This window comes from Platichthys flesus, chromosome 15, assembly GCF_949316205.1.
Source record: "Platichthys flesus chromosome 15, fPlaFle2.1, whole genome shotgun sequence".
Classification (NCBI taxonomy): Eukaryota; Metazoa; Chordata; class Actinopteri; order Pleuronectiformes; family Pleuronectidae; genus Platichthys; species Platichthys flesus.
In genome coordinates, this window is record NC_084959.1 from 15,424,293 (window position 1) to 15,444,483 (window position 20,191).

General features: G+C 42.2%; 1 protein-coding gene across 9 annotated transcripts in view; it reads left to right on the plus strand.

Annotated features, from left to right (window-relative positions):
- Window positions 1-20,191, plus strand: part of msi2b (musashi RNA-binding protein 2b) — a 241,950-nt gene that overhangs the window by 147,632 nt on the left and 74,127 nt on the right. The gene's annotated exons all lie outside the window — the stretch shown is intronic.

Below are 20,191 nucleotides of genomic sequence, written 5' to 3' on the forward strand. Positions count from 1 at the left end.
AAGAGGACACGGAGGAGAAGTTGTGCGTCGGCCGTGTACATTGATGGCACTTCACACGGCCGCGTGTGTCCCGGCTTCGATACAGCACGAGGAGGGCTGTTAGACGAGGGCCAACGCAGACGCTGCGTCTGTTTTGAAAGAGGACGTTCACGTCGCTTCTCTGTCAGCAAGCCTTTGGGAGGAGATCCTGTCCCGAGGAGAGCCTTGAATCATTTGCAGGCCCGGAGTGGTTCTCGATACCTCCGGTGGCAGCTTTTTTGCCGTCTGCCTGTGTGTGAGCGATTGTGCCTCCGTGTGCTTGTGTACTTGGAGCACGCGGGGACCAACTCCTTATGCACTACAAATGAGCAGCTGCCTTATCATCAATCCCACCTTTCACGCTTTTGTGAACTTTATTATAAAGCTGCGTGCACTCTGAGGGTTTACACGCACGCACACACACACACACACACTGAGCCACACGTGCACGTCCCCCCCCCCCCCCCCAAACTGCCACAGTTGAAGAGCGGTTGCATCTTACGCAGCTGTCTCTCATCTCACTTTATCTCCGTCATCTTTTCCCTCTCCCGCTCTTTCTCGCCTCTGTCACTTCACACATTTGTTGTCTTTTGCTCATTCCCCCCCCCCCCCCGCCCCGCTTCTCTCTCTTTGTTTCCTACCCAGTCTTTTTTCTCACCTTCGCCTCTCTCTGCTCTGTCTACCTGCCGGGGGAGATTCTCCTCCCAGAGAAAAGAGAAGTGCTCTTTTTTTGGGGGGGGGGGTTTATGTATTCATCTTCCATTTCTGGAGAGTTCACTTTTTTTGGAAATGCCACCTCGAAGGATCCATATCACAGGTTTCTTCTCCGTTCCACCAGCCTGTAAAACCCAGACCCACCCCCGCCTCCACCCCCACCCAATCCATCAAGACATGCAGCAGCCAGCCTCGCCGACTCCTGCCTCATTTCTCATAAATTAGTCTTACCTCTCACCCACTTTCTCTTTTGTTTCTTGCTCTTACTCATTCCATTCTCCCCATGCCCTCTCCCGCCTCCCATGTCTCCCTGGTCCTCACATTTCATTTTTCCCTCTACAAATGCCACACAGCAGTCCCTTAAGAAATGTCATTTCTGTCTTCTCCTTTTGTTCTGTAATTTCTCCGTGTCCCTCCTTTTTCTCTGGGGAATTCATTTATCGTGCGCTGTTCTCCTGTCCTCAGCTCTCTGATCTCTCTGTCTCCGTCTCCCTCTCTAGGTCCGTCTCTCTGTCTTTGTCTCTGACACTCCTGCGCTCCATTTCTCTCATTTTCCCCCCTCTCACTCCACCTGTCTGTCTATTCCCCTCTCTCACGCTCGCAGTTATTTCATCGCAATTCCCGAAATGCCATGAATGTTAGGCGAGGTAATCAGGAGAATGCACTAAATGACTGGCCAAATATGAGCCAACATGACATACAGTGGTGTGTGCGTGCCTGTCTGTTTGTGGCATACTGAGGGTTTTTTTTTGTAACAAAGGTCTAAAAAGACAATTTACGGTTGGAAATTTCCATACTGGACAGCGTCGTCAATGCAACCATTTATCTACAACCATCTTTTTTTGTTATTTTATATGTCCATGGTATTTTAACCAGTTTGAGGCAGAATATAAGTGTCAAATCTCCCAAATCCAATTAGAATGAAGTAGTTGACCGACAAAAGGAGGCAGCACGAGAAAGACCACCGCAGTTTGGATCCAAACGCAGAAATGGTTTTGACTTATTTGACAACACAAACTATATATTGAAGTGTCTTAACCTAATGTCCCTAGACACAGTTTGTGTCCCTTTCACACATGCCGTACACAGTCAGAGATCGTCCGTGGTAGATATGGTCTCATCTACTGGAAACACTCCGTTTGGTTTGGGCGAGGGGCTGGGCATGATTAGAGTGTGCTCGAAATATCATCAGCACTCCCACTCGCTCGCTGCAAATTCTCCGGACAATGACTCGCTCCGTTCACAAATGGGCTCAAAAGGACATTACATGACTTTATGCTTTGGAGCCGGCAGGGCACAGTCAGTTTAATGTCTGGTTGGAGTGATTCAGACATATGCGTTCACACATCCAGCTCCTCTGGGTGATGGCAGGAGAAGTTCATGGTTCCTGTTTGAAAACTACTTCTAGTTTAGATACCACTGGTCACGAATTCAAACATGCATCTGTATTCCCTTTGCAAGCACAGAAACAAAAATAAGGCATTTTAACTCAGAACTGTCAGTTATCTTCCCCCTCTGGTATTTGTAAGATAATCCTTGTCACAGACAGACGCTCGGATCTGTCTTGGATGCTTTGGAGAAAATTGTTAGGATGTATCACAAAAAATTCAACGCTTCAAATTTGATTCCGATTCCTCTGTGCGGGCTGAACCGTCACATTCTGCACACATTCTCCCTGGTGGTTGGAGAACCAATTTGTTAGGCCTCTGACACCAGACGAGCTGGTTAGATGAGAACACACAGGCCTCGCCCCAGATGTTAACATTTATTTATCAGAAACGTGTCGGCAAAATGTAGAACGTTAACGGGACCTTTGATCCACTGCAGATTTTTTGTAAATGTTGAAATGTGACCGACTGAGATAACAAACCCGAGCAGGGATTAATTTTTCAAGCTTAATGTATCTGATATGTAAGGTAAATCCAACAGTTACGTCTCATAGCCTAATCCTGCTCCACACGCACTTCCGGCTCTACAACAACAGTATATGCAACCGCCACGATGCAACGCCTCGCCTGTGCTGGTTTTTGTCAAACCAGAAGTGACTCTTCCCCAGTGGATCTCCGTAACGAAGATTCCACTAGCGAACCGCTCTCTGGCGTTCAGGCATGCAGGCACTTGTGTTCCATCAAAATGCTAATAATATCATCTGCAATATCCCAGGCAATATTATTGTAGTGCTAATTGGTGAAAAAAATTGTTGACGGGACCACCTGCCCACCCCACTTCTCAATTATTTTTAATTGCAATGGCTGTAATAAAAGGGAACAAATTGTGTAATGATCAATGAGTCTCCGGCGAGGTGACAGTTCTGCTCTTACTTGCTTTAGCTCAGCCGCGTGTGGCTCATTTAGATGGCAGGGAGATACTTGTGTCTGAGTCGAGCTGCACTAAGTGAACGTGGGCCCTCCGGAGAGGAACTTCTCTCCCCTTGGTTTTTGAGCTGCATGAGTTATTCATCACACCACATGTCTGTGGAAGGGGTCTTGGGGGCAGTTCATATGTACAGATATGCGCTGCGTTGCCCCACGTCTCCTTGTGGTTTGCGCTGTGGAGAACGTCACACATGTGTGAAAAGGAAGAAAGGGGGGCAGAGTGGAGAAAAAAAAATACACAAATTGAGAAGTACAGTATAGTAGAGTAGCACACAAAAAAAAGAATTGCAGAAGATTTGTCGAACCAAGTGGGAGGGAAAATCCCTTATTCCGAAACAATCCCTGTCTTTGGATTTGTCAAATTAACTTTTTTCTGCAGCAGTGGCGAGTAAGAGGGGGTAATTAATAGCTTCTTTTTGAGAGTTCTTTCCTAGTATGTCTCAGCTTTTCTCGCTGCCTTCAAAGTGATGATGCTCGCCGGCTGTTGCCCCGGGGGACTGCTCCATCTTATTAACTTGTCTTGGGAGACAGGGCCGCCATGCAGCTTGCTTTACCGCCTGCAGGCATGGAGAAGGACCACTAAGTCCTGCACTGCCTTCCCCTGCCCCAAACATTTATCCATCTCCGCGTTGCTTTGTATTCCGATTTGGGGGCGGGCGGCGCAGATCACTTCAAGACGGGAATATTTAAACAGTTGAGAGACGATCATTAAATATAATCACTGAGTCTTTGTGCTGGTATAATATCTGCAGTCAGAGGCTGTTTGACTACACAAAGGTGTTAATGTGAGGTTAAAGAGGAAAGAGTCAGTTAAGGATAGGGAAGGTTGTGAGGAGAAATGCATCGGTCCAACTTTTCCTTTTCCACTGTCAAATCTAATAACTCAGCTCAGGGCACATGTCGATACTAAGTACAGATCATACGCAAGTAAATTCCTTGTCTCCGAAACATATTTTCTGTAAACTTCACATTGTGGTCTCGCTACCTCCAACACTGTTTGTCAGTTTGTCTATCTGTTAGCCGGATTACACAAAAATACTGGATCGATGGAAGGGAGAGAAAGGAGGTAGAAGGATGCAGTATGGGTCAGGAGAGAACTCAGAAAAAGGTTGGTGCATATCCAAATAAATGGGAGGATCCAGGATTTCCGTTTCCCTCTCTCTGCAGCTTCTTCCACAGAATTCCTTTAATCCATGGCGGTAGCAGGGTTGTGCGAGCACGAACGTCACTGTCACACACAACAGATTGTGAGTGATAGGTACACAGTCAGAAAGAGTGATGCTGGGAAATATTTGAATAAAGTGGGCCTCCAGAGTCTGGAGAATTACAGGGAAACACTGCTTTGACATAGTGAGATCGAGCATATAGTCCAGGCAGAGCAATGCTCTCTCCGAGAGCACGGCCTCATGTAACTTTACATGAGGCCGGAGTTTTCTGTGATGCCAAACATGAATGTGAGTCAATGTATCAAATAGCGGAAACCTTAAAGTTTATGACGACATTGACAAAGAAACTATATTCAATGTCAAACAGTCATTTCACTGCCAAAACCTGATATGCTAGATAAGGTCAGTATCACTGCAGATACTGATTCCATGTGCGAGTGCCACATAACAAGCAACAGACCAACTTATGAGGATATATTCAGACTCCCGCGGTCATCCTTTGCTGTGTCGCACAAAAGGACCGTTTATTGAGATTGTATTTGATGATTTAAATGGACTCATAAACATGCAGCAGGTACTGGAGACCTGCAGGCAAACTGGTAAGAGCCAGGAACAAAAGAGTGGACGGCTGGGGGAACAGGAGTTGTCCCCAGTGCCTCTGGAGATAAGTGGATATGACATGTTGCTAGATCCGTCTCCCACTCATGAGGGGATACTTCCATTCTGTACTTTGCTGTTGTAACGCCATGGTGTTGTATGTACAGAGGATGTGATTGGCACAGACAAGCAGCATGACATGTGACTAGAGAAGTATCCCAGACACAATTACAAAAGTGTTGCAGTCCTCCAAAAACCTAGACGTGCAGAGCACAGCCCAAAATCCCCTAAGTGGCTATTTACTTGTCTTTCTTTCTTCAGCAGGCCGAGGTTGTTTTCGAGTGTGGCTTTTTTAATGTTTGTATATGAGCATCCTTCATATCTGTTCCTCAAATAAAGCACAAAATCATCTGGTAGTGTTCTCATCAGTGAGAGGAAGACAAATTGTCATTTCTCTCACATGAAATCTGTCTAAAATGACACTGTTGTACTGTCTTTGGAAAGACAATGAATTCTTAGTAGGAAAATATAAAAGCTCACCCTCGCAGCCCTGTTTACTTAATGTTGAGCTGAGTTTGTATTTGCTGAGAAAAATCAATCTTAAAAAGATTTACCAAATGTAGACAAATTAGCCGGCATAAATTAGCCAGAGCATATCCATTATGGCTATCCCCTGATGGAACACAGCAGACACTGCAGTGTCTTTATTGTTTAACTGCACTATCATAAATGTAATCATGTCCTCTATCTCGAAGTCTCTGATGGCTATAAACACTGTCTCTCAACTTCATCACAGTCGAAACCACAGTGAAAGTAAACTGTTATGGAATGACTGTGGTTCTCGGTGAATTGAAACAGAGGTATTCCATTTATTTGAGTTAGCTTTACATCAGTGTGAGTCTCTCTGAGCTCATTTTTCAAGCCACCTCTTATCCTGCTCATGTTCAGCCCCTGTGTTATTGTCCTGTCTTTCATGCATCAATAGATGGATTATTATACATCCCTATTTGTAATTGGAGGGCAGGTTAGACAAGAGGATAATTAAAATAGTGTGTGTCGCCACTCCATCTATTTTCTGTTTCTGTCTTGAACGTGTGTGGCTCGGTGTGTCTCTGTGCCCTCTTTTGTCCTCCAAGGTAATGCTGTTGATGGTGGCACTTAACTGAGGACACAAACACACACACACACACACACCAACACTCCCACATACACGTTTATGGAGGAACTTGGTTATCTACCAAAGCAGATATAGCAGTTATAAATAATAATAAGTTATTCAGGGTTAAGCATGACTTGAGTCAAAGTGTACAAAATGTGGATAAGCTGATTTTGCTTCTTTTATTTCACTGCAAATTGAATATGACTGCATTTAAAGATAAGGTTGGTAATCCTGGAAGAGCTAGCGAGAGCATGCTGCAATACAAATACAAATGCAACCAATACATCCTGTACCCTCCCATCAGCCTTCTCATCAAACCAACGCCCCAAACACATGAACATACACTTCCTGACGACTGCTAGAAGCCGACTTTTCAGCGACTCATTCGCCAACTTCTGGCTATCGTCTCTGCTTCAGTGGACTATGTCTCTCCAGTTAGTGAAGACTCCGCAGTGAGATCAGGGACAGACAGGGATGCAAGCGAATTACTGCATTCACTCCAAATGAAATGATTACTCATGTTAATTTCTGTCGCACAGACACCAGATTGTTTTTCTTTATTTCTTTTTATCCCAGACAAACGTATTTATTGATTGTTTTTCGAGGATTTCAAAGAGGTTTTTGTGTGTCAGAAACAAATTACCAACCCTTACCTTTAATCAAAAATTAAAATATCAGTTACAGCCCAAAAGCAACTTGCCTGCATCGAACGCTGGCATCTTGGACTCCATGTTACCTGAAATCTGATGAGAGCTACTCGAGATACCCACAGAGGGATTATTCTTTCCTCTGGATAGCTCCCAGTAACGGTGCAGATAATGTTAGAGCTCAGACTAAGGACAATATTGCATGGGCTGACAGGTTGGGTTCCCAGCTGGCAGAGGCTGACCATACAAGGATAGTAGTATTGCCTCCAGCAAGAGGAAAATTGGAATGACTGTGGCAAAGTCATGGATACAACAAGCAGGGCGTGGGCAGGGAGCCATGTGTTTGTTTCCGTGAGTCTGGAGGCCAGTCCTCATTATGGTGGCTGGTAAAATATTACAGTTCAGCTGACGCCGTCTAAGTGAATTGTCCGGAGCAGTTTTGACAGCTAGTGGAAGGCAGGGCTAGATTATGATGGATGATGACAACAGGGGTGGTGCAGAAGGAGCATTGATGTGTTTTGTTGCTCATGCAAGAACTAATACACACACCTAATGTGGGACAGTTTGGTAATGGTGTGCAAACACGCACGTACACACACACACATAGAGAGATGGCTGATGGGTATGTTAAAATGTTTTTTTTCAAAATGATGTTGCAATTTTTCATACCTGAGGAATTCATTCAGGACCCTGTCTTCTCCTGCCGCACAACCCCAAAAGTTCTCATAACTCTGAAAGGACATCTGTCTGCCTGTTATGTGCAAATAAAGAAAATATATATTAATTTCTGTTGTTTACCATTCCATCTCCTTTCATGATAAGACTCTTGTGTTATTGGTTGGGGGAGATGTATCCAAACCCAAACAAAGTGGATTTCATTGCTTTCTTGTTTTTCGATAAAACCAGTTTAATTTCATGAACATGAATAGATGTGCTGGAAAGCAAAAAATGTAATAAGTTTTTTGATAAAAAGTTGATTGCAGTCTTTTGAAACTTAAGTCTCTTTTTTTTTTTTTCAAAAGATGAAAATAACAAAGTATCAACATCAATGCAACAACAACAAAACGCAGTGCTTGTTTTTCTTGGTGGAAACTGAACAGCTGCACAAGACTGCTGACCACCACATGGAGTCAGAATAATGTTAACTCATTGAAAATGGGACTATCCATGTCCTCAGGCTGTTGGACCCAGCTGCGTGTGGTGTGCTGTGTGTATCCGGGAGTGTATCTGTCGTGCATTGAACTGTGTTTAGTGTATAGACAGGGAAAATGGCCCTTTATCCGATAGTTGTACCTGCCGAGGATGACTGAGTTTTAAAGGACTGAGTGTGAGTCCTCTCTGCTTGATACCTCTCGGTGTTTGACTTGGGATTCTCTGGAGGCTAAAACACAGGATATGGGACATAACATCCGTGGTCGTGAGCAGTTTGCCACACATCCTACCTCCTTTTCTTTTTTACACTGTTTTACCTTATAACTTATTTGTTTCCCCTTTTCATCCCTGTTTACAATAAGCCAGGATCATAATATTAGTTGCCAGTGCATAATTGTCTTTCTCCTGCTCGTCTTTGGAGCAGATGGGACAAGGAGAACACTCCATCCCGAGGTTCACTGCTCCTTCGGCTTCTTCTGCCGTGTCCAATCCGTCTCCCAGTAGCCTGAGCTTCTGGGTCCTTGCCCGTTCTCCTTCCCTCTTGCCCTCCCTCCAAACGCAGACTCAATCATTCACTCCTTCCCGCTCTCTCATCCACTCTCCTCTTCCCAATTTGGCCACTAGGGAGGTGTTTGGCACTGGAGCAAGCATTATTGATAGAGCATCTGTTTAGACATGGTGCAGGATCTGTGGCATGTGGGCGAGCAGCTGGGGGTTCGAGCGGGGGAGACATTATGTCATATTACATATCTCGAGACGTCTCGTTCACTTGTATGCACGCCCGTTTCACAGGCACACACTTCTACAGACACTGAGAAACACAAACACATGCTACCACCATCCACACCGAGACCATTGAAGTTTCCGTCTTACTTGAAAATGGGAAAAAATAAAAAACTGCGTCTTTAAAATGACGCTTTAAGTAGTTTATGGACTAAATTATGTGCTAGAAGTTGTCTAATGTGACTACTGTGTAGCAGCAGTTACTAAAAACAGTTTTAGAGGCAATTTCCGACCAGGGAGCCAGAGGCGAACACTCTGGCATCAGGGCTTTATTGGGACAGCTAGACAGACAGAGTAGCCCTATCCAGATAATCACCACACATCTCTTCTAGATGGCCAAACTTGTCAAAGCTCACGCTGAACTCTGCCAATAGATTTTCATCCTTGGCAGCTGATAAAACAGAGAATTTTATGGCATTTTAGACTGCTGAAAGTATGTATTTTTATGATGACACATCGTGCAGGAAGTGGCAATATTTTCATTAGTTGTTCACCTTTTTTTCTTATATCAGTGCTAAGCTGCCATCTCCCTGCACACATTCTTAGGTTGTGTACAACCTACATGTGGAAGTGGCTCCATTCAAACAAAATATTGAACTATTGGACTGCTTTGAGGATAAACATTTATTTAGCAATTGACTAAACAATTTGTCCATGATGGCAATAAAGTAAAACGTATCAAGTAATAAAATCAAATTAAACTAGAAACGCTGTTTTAAAGTGGGACCAGGTTCATATAAGTCTTTATTCTATGTCTAGTTTAGTTATAACATCCATATAGTGACATATAGTCTGCACATATACATAACATACAAGTGTTTATGGCTATAAACAGTGCTGTTTAAGACATTTTCACTCAATGAAATTAATAACATTGATTAATAATGGCTACATTACAATTAGCTGCCCCATGTCCAGGCATTGTACACTTACATAATTTGTAAGTATTACAGCAGGAAGAGTAAAAAAAACTATCAGCAAGTAATAAGTAACATGCAATACGAGTGTAAGGAATATTAAAAAAATATATTTATAGAAAAATATGAACGTAATTAAACTAGTATACAGTGTAAAGGCAGGGATAAATAGATTGCACATATACCATTGATATTGTTTTTACTAGGAGCAGTTATGATTTCTGTTACGTATGCGTTTCTCCTGCTGTGTGAAACCCACTCAGGGTTGACACAGGCTTTTAGTTTTTAGCTATATTGCCTGATTGTGCCTCCAGACCACACTATGTGTGACTGACACCTCACCAACCACCCTGCTTGCTTCTTTTGCACATGTTGCTCTAACATATGCAGTGAGGTTTCTAATTAGTGTAAGTAGTTTGTGAACCCATGTAATTCCCAGCATGTATCCACATGTCAACTTATCAGAAGTCTAATGAGCAGGAAAAACTGAAGAATATTCTGTGCCAGTCTGCAGGACCTTTATGGTTCATATACGTCTCTTTTACGTGATGATTATCCATATGGGTAGATATATATATTTGACTGTCAAAGTGAAGCTATGGACGTTTTTTTACTATTCCAATAAATGTACGTAGTTTGTAAACCTTCCAAGATTACCATTGCTCTACTTTGAATGAAGTGACATATAATGTATAATTAAAAAATTCCCATTGAAATTAGCTTTATTCTCTAAATGCTCTTGCATAGAGAAAGTTATGTTGAATATTTGGTCCCTATTGGATAAATATTAAAGTATTTTCCCCCACACAGTCCACTGACCAAAATAATTTTTTAATACATAAACAAGGACACTCCACGATTCCTCAAATTTGGTTGGCTAAGATATGCTACTTTTGCAAGAAATACCACAAGTTTAGACGTATTTCATTTTTTTCAAGGGAACCACTTCTTGGCTTTAAAATTGTTAAATGCGCACACCTGATCTCTGAGCTAAGTGGCAGACATCAGGTGTGCACGGGCATTTCATCAAATTGAAAAGCTGTCATTTCCAGCAAACAGCCTCCAGTGAAAAGGTGCAGCTGTGGGTCCAGATGAAGAGTCGGGTGATTTCACCCACTTCGTTGCAGCTTCGCTTGCCTTCTTCATATGCTATCTTACAAGTGTGTGTTTAAAGGTATTTTTTTACAAGTGCATGATGTGTGTGGCTGCACAGTGGTAAATGTTGAAACTAGTCCAGTCAGGTCCATTAGTTTGTCCTCTCTATATGCAATTCTGTCCATGTGTCTTAAATTGTACTAAATCCTTTTTTCAACAATTTTGAATTTGCACAAAAATCCCCATTGGAAAATACTTTTGAGAGACCACATTTTTTTTGGCATAAATCATGACAGGACCAGATATGCATCCGCCCCTTCTCATTTGAATTTCACTCAGCGTCTGTATTATTTGTGCAACATTTAATATAGGTGCGAATCCACAGTTAAAAGCTGTAATGCACCAGAGTAACCAAGCAGTGACTGGTCCGCCTTTTAATTGTGTATCATAAATGTTCAAACGGTGGCTGATTTAGCTCTGCTGCAGCGAAAAACAGGCTATTATTAGAGGAGACAGGCCTTTATTTGTAATTTCCCCTGCTTTATAAATGTGTTTTCCACAACATATTTCAAAGAGGCCTCCCCCTTTGTCTGATCTGCTCTCTCTGCCTTTTTAGATTGCGGTTGTATTCAACTGTTCCTCCATTTCTAACCGGCGGTTCAGGGAGCATAATCCCTCACTTCCTCGTCAAGGCTTTTGCTGTGAAGGAAGGAAGTGTTACTTGAGTTTGTCATAGTTTTTTTTTTTTTTTTTCTACATGAGCTCAACATCAAGAGAGAACAGCTTATTAAAATCCTCAAAGTCAATTAGTGAATCTGAAACGTATTTCTGAGAAGCAGTATGCAAGTGTCATTGTAGTGCTGTTGAAATGTGTAGAGTGACAGTCAGTAGCCTATACAGGGAGTTTCCATCTTTTTTTATTTCTTCCTCTGGACTTAATTTGTTTGTACAGGCCACAGGCTTTCTTAAAGGCTTTGTGCCCTCTTAGGATCATTGCATAGCGGTAGTTGACATGACGCTCCAATTTGCATTATATTTTTCTCTAATTCCTGTCAAGTTGTGTGATGAAAGTTTTGGATGGAAATTACCAGTTGTCTTGGCCACATCTCTGTCAATGGCAGCCCAGTTTGCAAGCTGTCCTGCCCACAGATGCTCTTCTTGGTCAGCTGCGGGCCTACTGCCAGGGACAGAACTGTCTTCCATGCTCCTTGTTGTGTCTGACCTTTAAGATGATTAAGCTTAGGGAGAGTGACCCCTGGCAGGGTTTGTTCAAAGGGCTGCCTCTCGGTAATGGGGGGGTCCAGAGCCTGGCAGCATACTGGGGGATTGATCAGACCCTTACTCAAAGGCCAAATACAGAAAGCCTAGCCAGAGGAGAAGGCCATGCAGGACGTGGCGCCATCCTCTGCTTTGAAGCCCTCTCCAGTACCTCAGCTGCTTCACTGCATGAATAAACTTCTGTTAAAGCCTCTCTTCTGTCCTCTCCTTCTTCTGTCCTCTTTTCTCCTGGATGAGCTAACATTGGTGCTTTTGCAAATGGAAAGTTATGAGCGGAGGTCATAAAAATCATTTCTCTCTTCTTCTTTTTTTTGTCACCTTTTCACTCTTTCCCTACTCGCTCTTCTCTCTTTCTTTTTCTGCTCGCGTGCTCTCTCCCTGCTCCCCGCGTGAACACTTCCTGCGCTCTAGCCTTGTTGCACGGGATTAAATCCACTCATTTGGAGCTTGCATTGCCTCCACAGATGTTAGCTTTCAGATTGAAATGAGCTCCCTCTCTGCAAAGAGGCTGAGTTAAAAGGACAATTCAGAGAGGGGAAGAGGGAAACTAAACAGAGAGTCAGAGTCTTTTCAGTCCCACAAGTGCAGCCAGCGTGTGACTTAAAGGTACCGTCTGTAAGAATGTGAAGCAGTTCTCATGTGTTAATCACATTTGTATTGTCAAGTTGAAAACAGAATGTAACATTACTTGAAAAATGACACCCCCCTTTGACTTTCTCAGATGCCTTTACTAGCCTGTGGATGGATTTCAACAGACTCAGGATACATGTTGTAGATGTGACATTCATGCCTGCTGACGAGTGCCTTGCCTCTTCCGCTCCCCTACAGCAACACGTGTCGCATATAATGCTCCATCTAGTTCACTAACCGTCGGTGTTATCACCCAGCAAATACTCCAACGCTGACAACGCTAAGCCTGTTGACGAATGCTAAACAAAAAGCTTATGATAAAGCTGGCTGGCGAGCTGACACCAAAACGTCATCTACTCAGTGTATCATGCACTGAGAATAGAGTAGTTTGATATCACTATATTGTAATGTGCATGCTATCTAGCTGATAACAATATTACATTGTATAAATCATATAAAAAATAAATGTAACTCTATAGTCTTGCATATATAGCTATAAAAACAACAGGGTGGTAAGGATCTATGGAGACAATGATGTGTTTCATTTACAAAAAGCATCAAGGTACTTGAACAAACTTGAATTAAAAACAGGTCTGGCAGAACGACTTTAGGTTTACAATAGACATAAAGCTCTCAGTCCTAGTTGTACGACAGTTATAGTGTGTCTCTCTTTTAACGGCACCAGAGCGACCAAGGACTACACCATTTCCTCATGGTTAAACATTTCCAATTAAGCCATACTTCACTTTCTGTGAGTGTGCTTAATAAGTGTGTACATACTAATGAAACAGCGATATAATCCAACTTCTGTCTGTGGTTTGATAAAAAAAGTGTGACCCAATCCCAAGCTGCAGCTGAGGCTGTATAATGTTTTGTGCAGCGGCCCAGCTGAAGATTGAAGGTGCTGGAGTCTGGGTGGTAAACCTCACCCGGGGGCTGAGCAGTTCTCCTCAGTTGCAGTTAGTCCCTTTAAATATAGAACACCTCCAACAGCCGTGAGAGAGTCGATTTATCATGATTTCTCTCAGTTGGCCTTTTGCATCTATGCTTTTACGACACAATGACCTTTCTTTACCCTTCCTCAGGTGTTCATTTCGAAGAGTGAACATAAAAGACCAACACAAAGCTTCAAATAGCTTCGACAAAGACATAAATAAGCAGCAGTTAATGCCATCCATGGAGCTTCCTCATCTATACTAATCACTGCCCAAAGGCATTGATGAAAGGATATTCTGAATTTACGAAGATGATGTGCTGCGTTCAGTTTATCCTTTGATTATATACCCAATTATAGTGCAAGTAAGCAATTAAGCCAAGCCTGGATGTTGTGAGCAGGCTCTGTCTGTAATTGAACTATGCTGCTGTACTATGAGCGTCCAACAGCTCGAACACTGCGCTCCTGTGTGGGAGACATTTGATAAAGAGGGGCGTTGGTGAATCAGCGAAGCCTGTCTTGATTACACAGGTCAATAGTATCAGAATGACATCATTGTGCACCCCTTGATGAGTCCATGATGTCATGATTTGAGCGCCCATGTGTGTGTTTCTGAGTGTGCACATGGCACTGTGAGAACACTGCTCTTCCTCGCTGTAGCTCCATAACAGCATCTGTAAAGTAAACACAAGTGGCAGTTCCGCCTCTAAGCATTTGGCTCACTCAATGAAAGCAATCTCTCCTAAATGGTAATGGGCCTCTGCAAAGTGGCATCATCAGTGTTCTTCATTTTAGATGAACTGCTACTGTGTCACACCTTTTAAAAATACCCCGTGCTTAAATATTAATGACAACGTGGCCATACAGGCAACGAGAGGCCTAATTCATTTAAATCAATGTTCCTCTGCAGCCTCCTCGTGTGTAATGCAGTGCTTTAAAGCTCTGTTGTTTGCAGAAGATTATTTTGATTTAGTGTTTTTAGTCCCTGAGTGAATTGCCCTGCGGTGGCTCTGGTGGGAGGCTCTGGCATCAACAACATCTTTCCTTTCTGCTCCATTCACACCAAAAACTGTTCCTCACGTACAAACTTCTGAGTGATCTTCTTTCTCGTCTCTCGGCATTCACCTGCTATACATTGTTCCCCGGGTCTGATTTTCATCAGGAATGAGAAATGCTAATTCACTTTAATGAAATTGATATCTATATCAATAGGTCAGGACACACAAAAGGTGCATATCTGTTTCATTCATTTCGAGTCCCACGTTGCTTCACACCTCAAAAGAAATTCATCACGGTGACTCAAAGCCTTTTGGAAAGACCCCTGCCCACGCCTCCCCTCCGCCTCCTCCCTGCATTGGTTGTTACTATATGTGGAAGAAAATTGAGACATCTGTTAAGCTCGGCCTATTGCTTCGCACAAAGGAGTCTGATGTTCCTGAATGAAGAATCCCCCCATGGTTTGATACCTTTGGATCTCATTACACCCATACTCCATTTCTACTAAAGGAATTCTATCAGTGTGAGCAATTACAGACGGGTGTCAAATTATAGTTAAAAAAACCAACATGAAGTGTCTGGTGGAAGATGTTGGACCACCACAGCTTCAATCATAGTCTACCGGAGAGAACATTGTACTGTACTTCAAAAACATATTTCATCATTTGACGTTCTGATGAAAATAATAATAATCATAATCATAATAGCTTGAATTTATATAGCACTTTTCAAAAGACCCAAGGACGCTTTACATATGTCCAATGGGGCAAAAGAGAAAATAAAAGAAAGTAATTTGCAGCAAACAGAATAGAAATAAACAGCATCAATGGCCGGGAAGAGCACTAACTGAGGCCAATGGTCTTAGTAAACAGCTGGTGCTTGAGGAGTTTTTTGAAGCTGTCCAGAGATGTAGCGTTGTGGATACCGGCGGGGAGAGAGTTCCAGGTCCAAAATCTCCCATCGGTTTAGATGAAGTGACTGTGGACGCCATCGCATATGATTCAAATTCATTTTCATACTCATCAGAGTAATCAGTGACACCTCGTTCCCTGTGGCTGGGGGTCACTCTCATCCTGGAAAAGATCCCTCTCATCCAGATGAAAATGTTCTACTGCAGGATCAAGGTGATCCCTCAGAACAACTTAGTATTGATTAGCAGTGACCCTTGTAAGAGTACCCAAACCACGCCGGCCTAACAAGCCACTGGATCCACTTACTGTAGGGGTCAAGCATTCTCTCGGTGCACACCAGGAGAATTGTACCGTTCTCTTGATGCACACCGCACATGCACTCACTCATTTGTCAAGAATAAAGTGAAGTATGACTCACCTGACCATATCACTTTTTTTTTGCCACATCTCTATAGACCAGTGCCAATGGTTTTTGCACCACTGAAGCCTCAAATGTGAATTCATCTTTGTAATGAGAGGTTTATGCACTGCAACCCCTCTATAATAACGCTCTCTGTGCAATTGTCAATGGACAGTTCTCGCTAACGCAGTCTGATCACGTCCTGCATTGACTTTCTCAGTCACCTGAGGCAGAGTCCTTTTTTCTTTACATATCACACTAATGCATGAGCTTCATGGTCACCAAAAGCGCGCTGTCGCCAAACCCCCCCCCCCCCCGATTTAGTGACGCTGTTCCGAGAGATGTAAACGCAGATGTCACTTTCGTCACTATTGCAATTCAATCACAAAATGCCTCTTATGAATCTCAAGCTTCTTTCAGATGTGATATGAACTCCTGAAATTACCTAGAGGAAGATGTCAGAGTCAGTTGCTTTGGATATTGTCTGGAGTTTCTCCTGCTCTGTATAAAAACTCCTTCACCACGAGCAAGTGGGCTCATTGATTTAGACAACACGTGAAGGACAAGAACAAAATAATACAGTTTATTTTAAAAATAATTTCACTTGTGTAAAGAGCCATACACAAGTGAAATTGAATGTGAAAATATATTTAATTGTTTTTAGTGACACAAGGCATTAGACATATTCCGGAGTTCATGTCTGAAAATAGCTTTTGTCACTGAAGCTCCATGCAGCCACCTGTGGCCCAGCAATGAATCCTCGTTCAAAGCCACATCGATATTTTCCTCTCGCCATCTTGGAACCAGCATCAACTGGGCCTGCTCTGCAGTTTTACACATGATTGGATGTTAATTGCTTAATTGTACCATGCACTGCACCTGCATGAAATCATCTGCATCCCTCATTTAATCGGGTTTTCTCTTTATTTCGTCACTGCTCTGTAGACACACGTTCGTTTTTTCCAAATTTTAAAAGTCATCTTCGGGACCACTTGTCTTGGTGGATTGCTATCTTACCCTCAGCGGTGTTTTCCTTAACCTTGCTTGTATTTTTCTCTGGCCTCTGTATCTACAGCTACTTACACTGTGTATTTCGGCATATGAGATGTACTGGGGTAGAAGTCCACACAAATACAATATATCTTCAGGCGATTGCAGTGGAACCATACAGAGATGGAGGGATAACACTGGCTAAAGCAGAGGAGCTCTGTCATTCTCTCAGTGCTTATGTCTGTTTTGACCTCACTTGGTTATTGTCTGGGTTTTTCTCTATGTGTGTGGGAATGTGCATCTGTGCTATGGATATTAGCCTGCAGAATTGGATTACTCCAGAAGACAGCACATCAATTTTTCCATCACCTTATCATGGATAGAGGTCTCATCATTGATTATCTTGGGTTTGCACTAACTTTTTTTTTTTTTTCATTTTGTCTGAGAATGTTGACCTTCCAGCATGTACTGTAGACTTGATATCTGAATGATTCCATCTGGTTTCCACCAGCTAAGAACTCATGGCATGAGTCTGATTCATAGACTGTTTCTAAAGATGTAGGATGTGTCTCTTATTCCTCCCCTTGTACAAAATTCCAGCTAAAATATGATGGATATGGGGGTTTTTCCTTTTTTATAAAATCCGAAATTATTGACAAAAAATTAACACTTGAACGTCAGTGTGATAAGAACATCCTTTGACGGGTACTTGACATCTCAATATGTTCTATGTTCCATCCAAGAATATGGAGGAGCAGGGGTTTATGACATACTGCTGTCAGCCACCAGAGGGCGAACAGCACGATCTGGCTTCCCTTTTCTGGAGCTGTCAATTTTATTAAGAATACAACATGTAACCTGGACCACAAGTGGTCTCTCAACCAAAACAATAACAATAAACCTAGTAACATGACGTCTTGTAGCAGTGTGGCATCATTGGAATTGGTGTCTCCACCACCATTGCCTGTGAAAGTCTACTCAGGTGCAAATCATGTTCACGGACAGGGTAATGTATTCAAGTTTTATTCAAGTTATAAGGCAATGAATATTCGTGAATCATTATGAGGGGCTGATACGAACAGTGGAAGGAAAAAAATAGCTTATTGGCAAGCATTGTGTTTTTCTTTCATCTTGTGCCATTTCCCCCCCAAGTTGTGGCAGAGATGGGCAAAACCACGGGTAAAGTGCATTTGACATTATTAAGCAATGACCAAAATGAAATCTCCTGTTACCTTGAATGCAATTTGGGATTTCTCTGGATGTTAGGAAACATTTTGGGATACATTTGGATATGTGTTATATCTTTAAGAACAACTGATCCAATTTTGTTGCTCTGTTCAACCCCTTCTGCTTTTTATTGGTGGCGTATGACAGGGCTGACAATGTGGCCTGATTGGGATTCTCTAGTTTCAAACAGATGAACAGCACAGATGTGCTGGATGGAGATATCCTTGTCATCATCCACTCACAGAGCCAAGAGAAGGATGGCTGGTGGTTGTGATAAATGGAGAGAGAGAAAGGGAAATGAGCGCACACAGAGCAGCTATTTCTTTCCCAAATGCACTGCGCTTGTTGCGAACAAGCTCAAATATTCTCATGACCTAATTGTCACAAAAATGCAAAAATAGTTACCGTATTTGTCCTGGTAAAGTGTCACTGCTGGGCCCCGCAGTACCAACATGTGTTTCTAGAGTCCCACTCACAACTCAGAAAGTGAATTGCAGGATCCATTAGATGACACTTCTGGGCTACGTGGATCACAGGTGTGAAAACCACACTGGTCTCAATATTTCTGGCCTAATCACCGATGCAAAGTGCAAGGACAATGACGTTGCACCCAGGTGCATTTTCTTCATAAAGGGGCAGTGCACTGTGTGCGAAAAGCTAGTGGAATATGAATCTGAGTTTATTGTGATTACTCATTAAAATCTTACTCAGTAAACTCCTCACTATTTATCATAAATAGTCCTATATTCAAAGTTGGTTCTCCAACTAAGGAAATGTGTTTGTGCTCTAAGATGCATATTATGTATCAGCACTTAAAGCCTGAACTTTGATCTACTCTTACCCTTATGCCATTATTATATTACTTATACCACTTTATTTATCTATTAGCTGAAGTAACTGTCTTATTTCTCAGTTTCACATAAGGCTTGTATTTATGGAAGGATCAGTATTATACCCATCTGGTCCTACTTATTTTTTACATAATGACCAGTGTAAGCTGTTCCCGGCCAGTTATTGATTGAGATACGCAGAACGCCCAGCATGAAGCACACAGAGCCCAGGTGTGAGGTTCATTTACTCACATGAGGCAGCGCCAAGCGAGTTGTTGGTGTTTTGGTGTATATTAGACAATGTGCTGAGAATAGGTTTCTCAAAACCCAGTCATTTGCCTTGATAGCTTGATCTAAATTGTAAATTAAATGTAAATCAATGATTTCTATTGAACCACAGCAGTTGTGTCCAAATCTGCATAAAAAAGAAAATGATTCAATAAAATTAATGCAGGAATGTCTGTAAATCAGTCTGCATTTATTTTTTAGAAAGGAATAGGCGTGAATCTCAAAGTATCTGTTATCTATAGCTGCTATTATATATAATCCTTCTCCTTCAGTACATTCAATTGCAGCAGCAATCATCTGAAGGCTGGAGGACAGATATGAGGAACTGTAGCTTCTGATGCTTTGCCCAAGTGAACACACTGACTATAGCACCCTTCGAGCTATATATTTTCTCCTTTACCCAGCTCTTTGGAACTTTTGTGGTCCACCCTATAGAAAACATTATGTTTATATTCAGGTTTATAATTTTTATTTGGGTTATTACGAAGGTTTAGGTTCAGGAAAATGTCTCTCAGCCTCTGTCTGAAATGCTTGGTTTGGCTTTATACCAGTAAAGTCCAGTTGATTCTGATTGGTCAACTATTTCTGTAACATGTAGGAAATTTTGGCCTCGGTCTTTTCCTTACCTGTTTCTATAAGGAGATGTTCTAAGCTAGCCGCTAAATGTGCTCTAAGCAAATGTGGGGCATCATAATGTCCCTGGAGTTACCATAACGTTTGAAGATCCTTCTCATTCACACCAGAGAGAAGAGAAACTGAAAAAGTACGTCTTTTTAAAAGTCAGTAATAGGCCGTTCTTTAGAGTAGCCTTGTTTTGGTATTTGCGTACATTTTCCTTTTTTATTTTATTCATTTTATTTAGCTAAAGTTTGGAACGGAGAATATTAACTTGTAATGGCATACATAATGCAATGCTTTATTCTAACCATGACCCTACCCTATTCCCTAATTATATTATTGTACTTTTCTAATGAATATATTTATGTACTTATTTATAGAAAATACTGGCTGTACATACAAATTATTTATCTTTCACTCAGGCAAAAGACTGAAATACTTTACGACCACTGCCACAACTGCATCA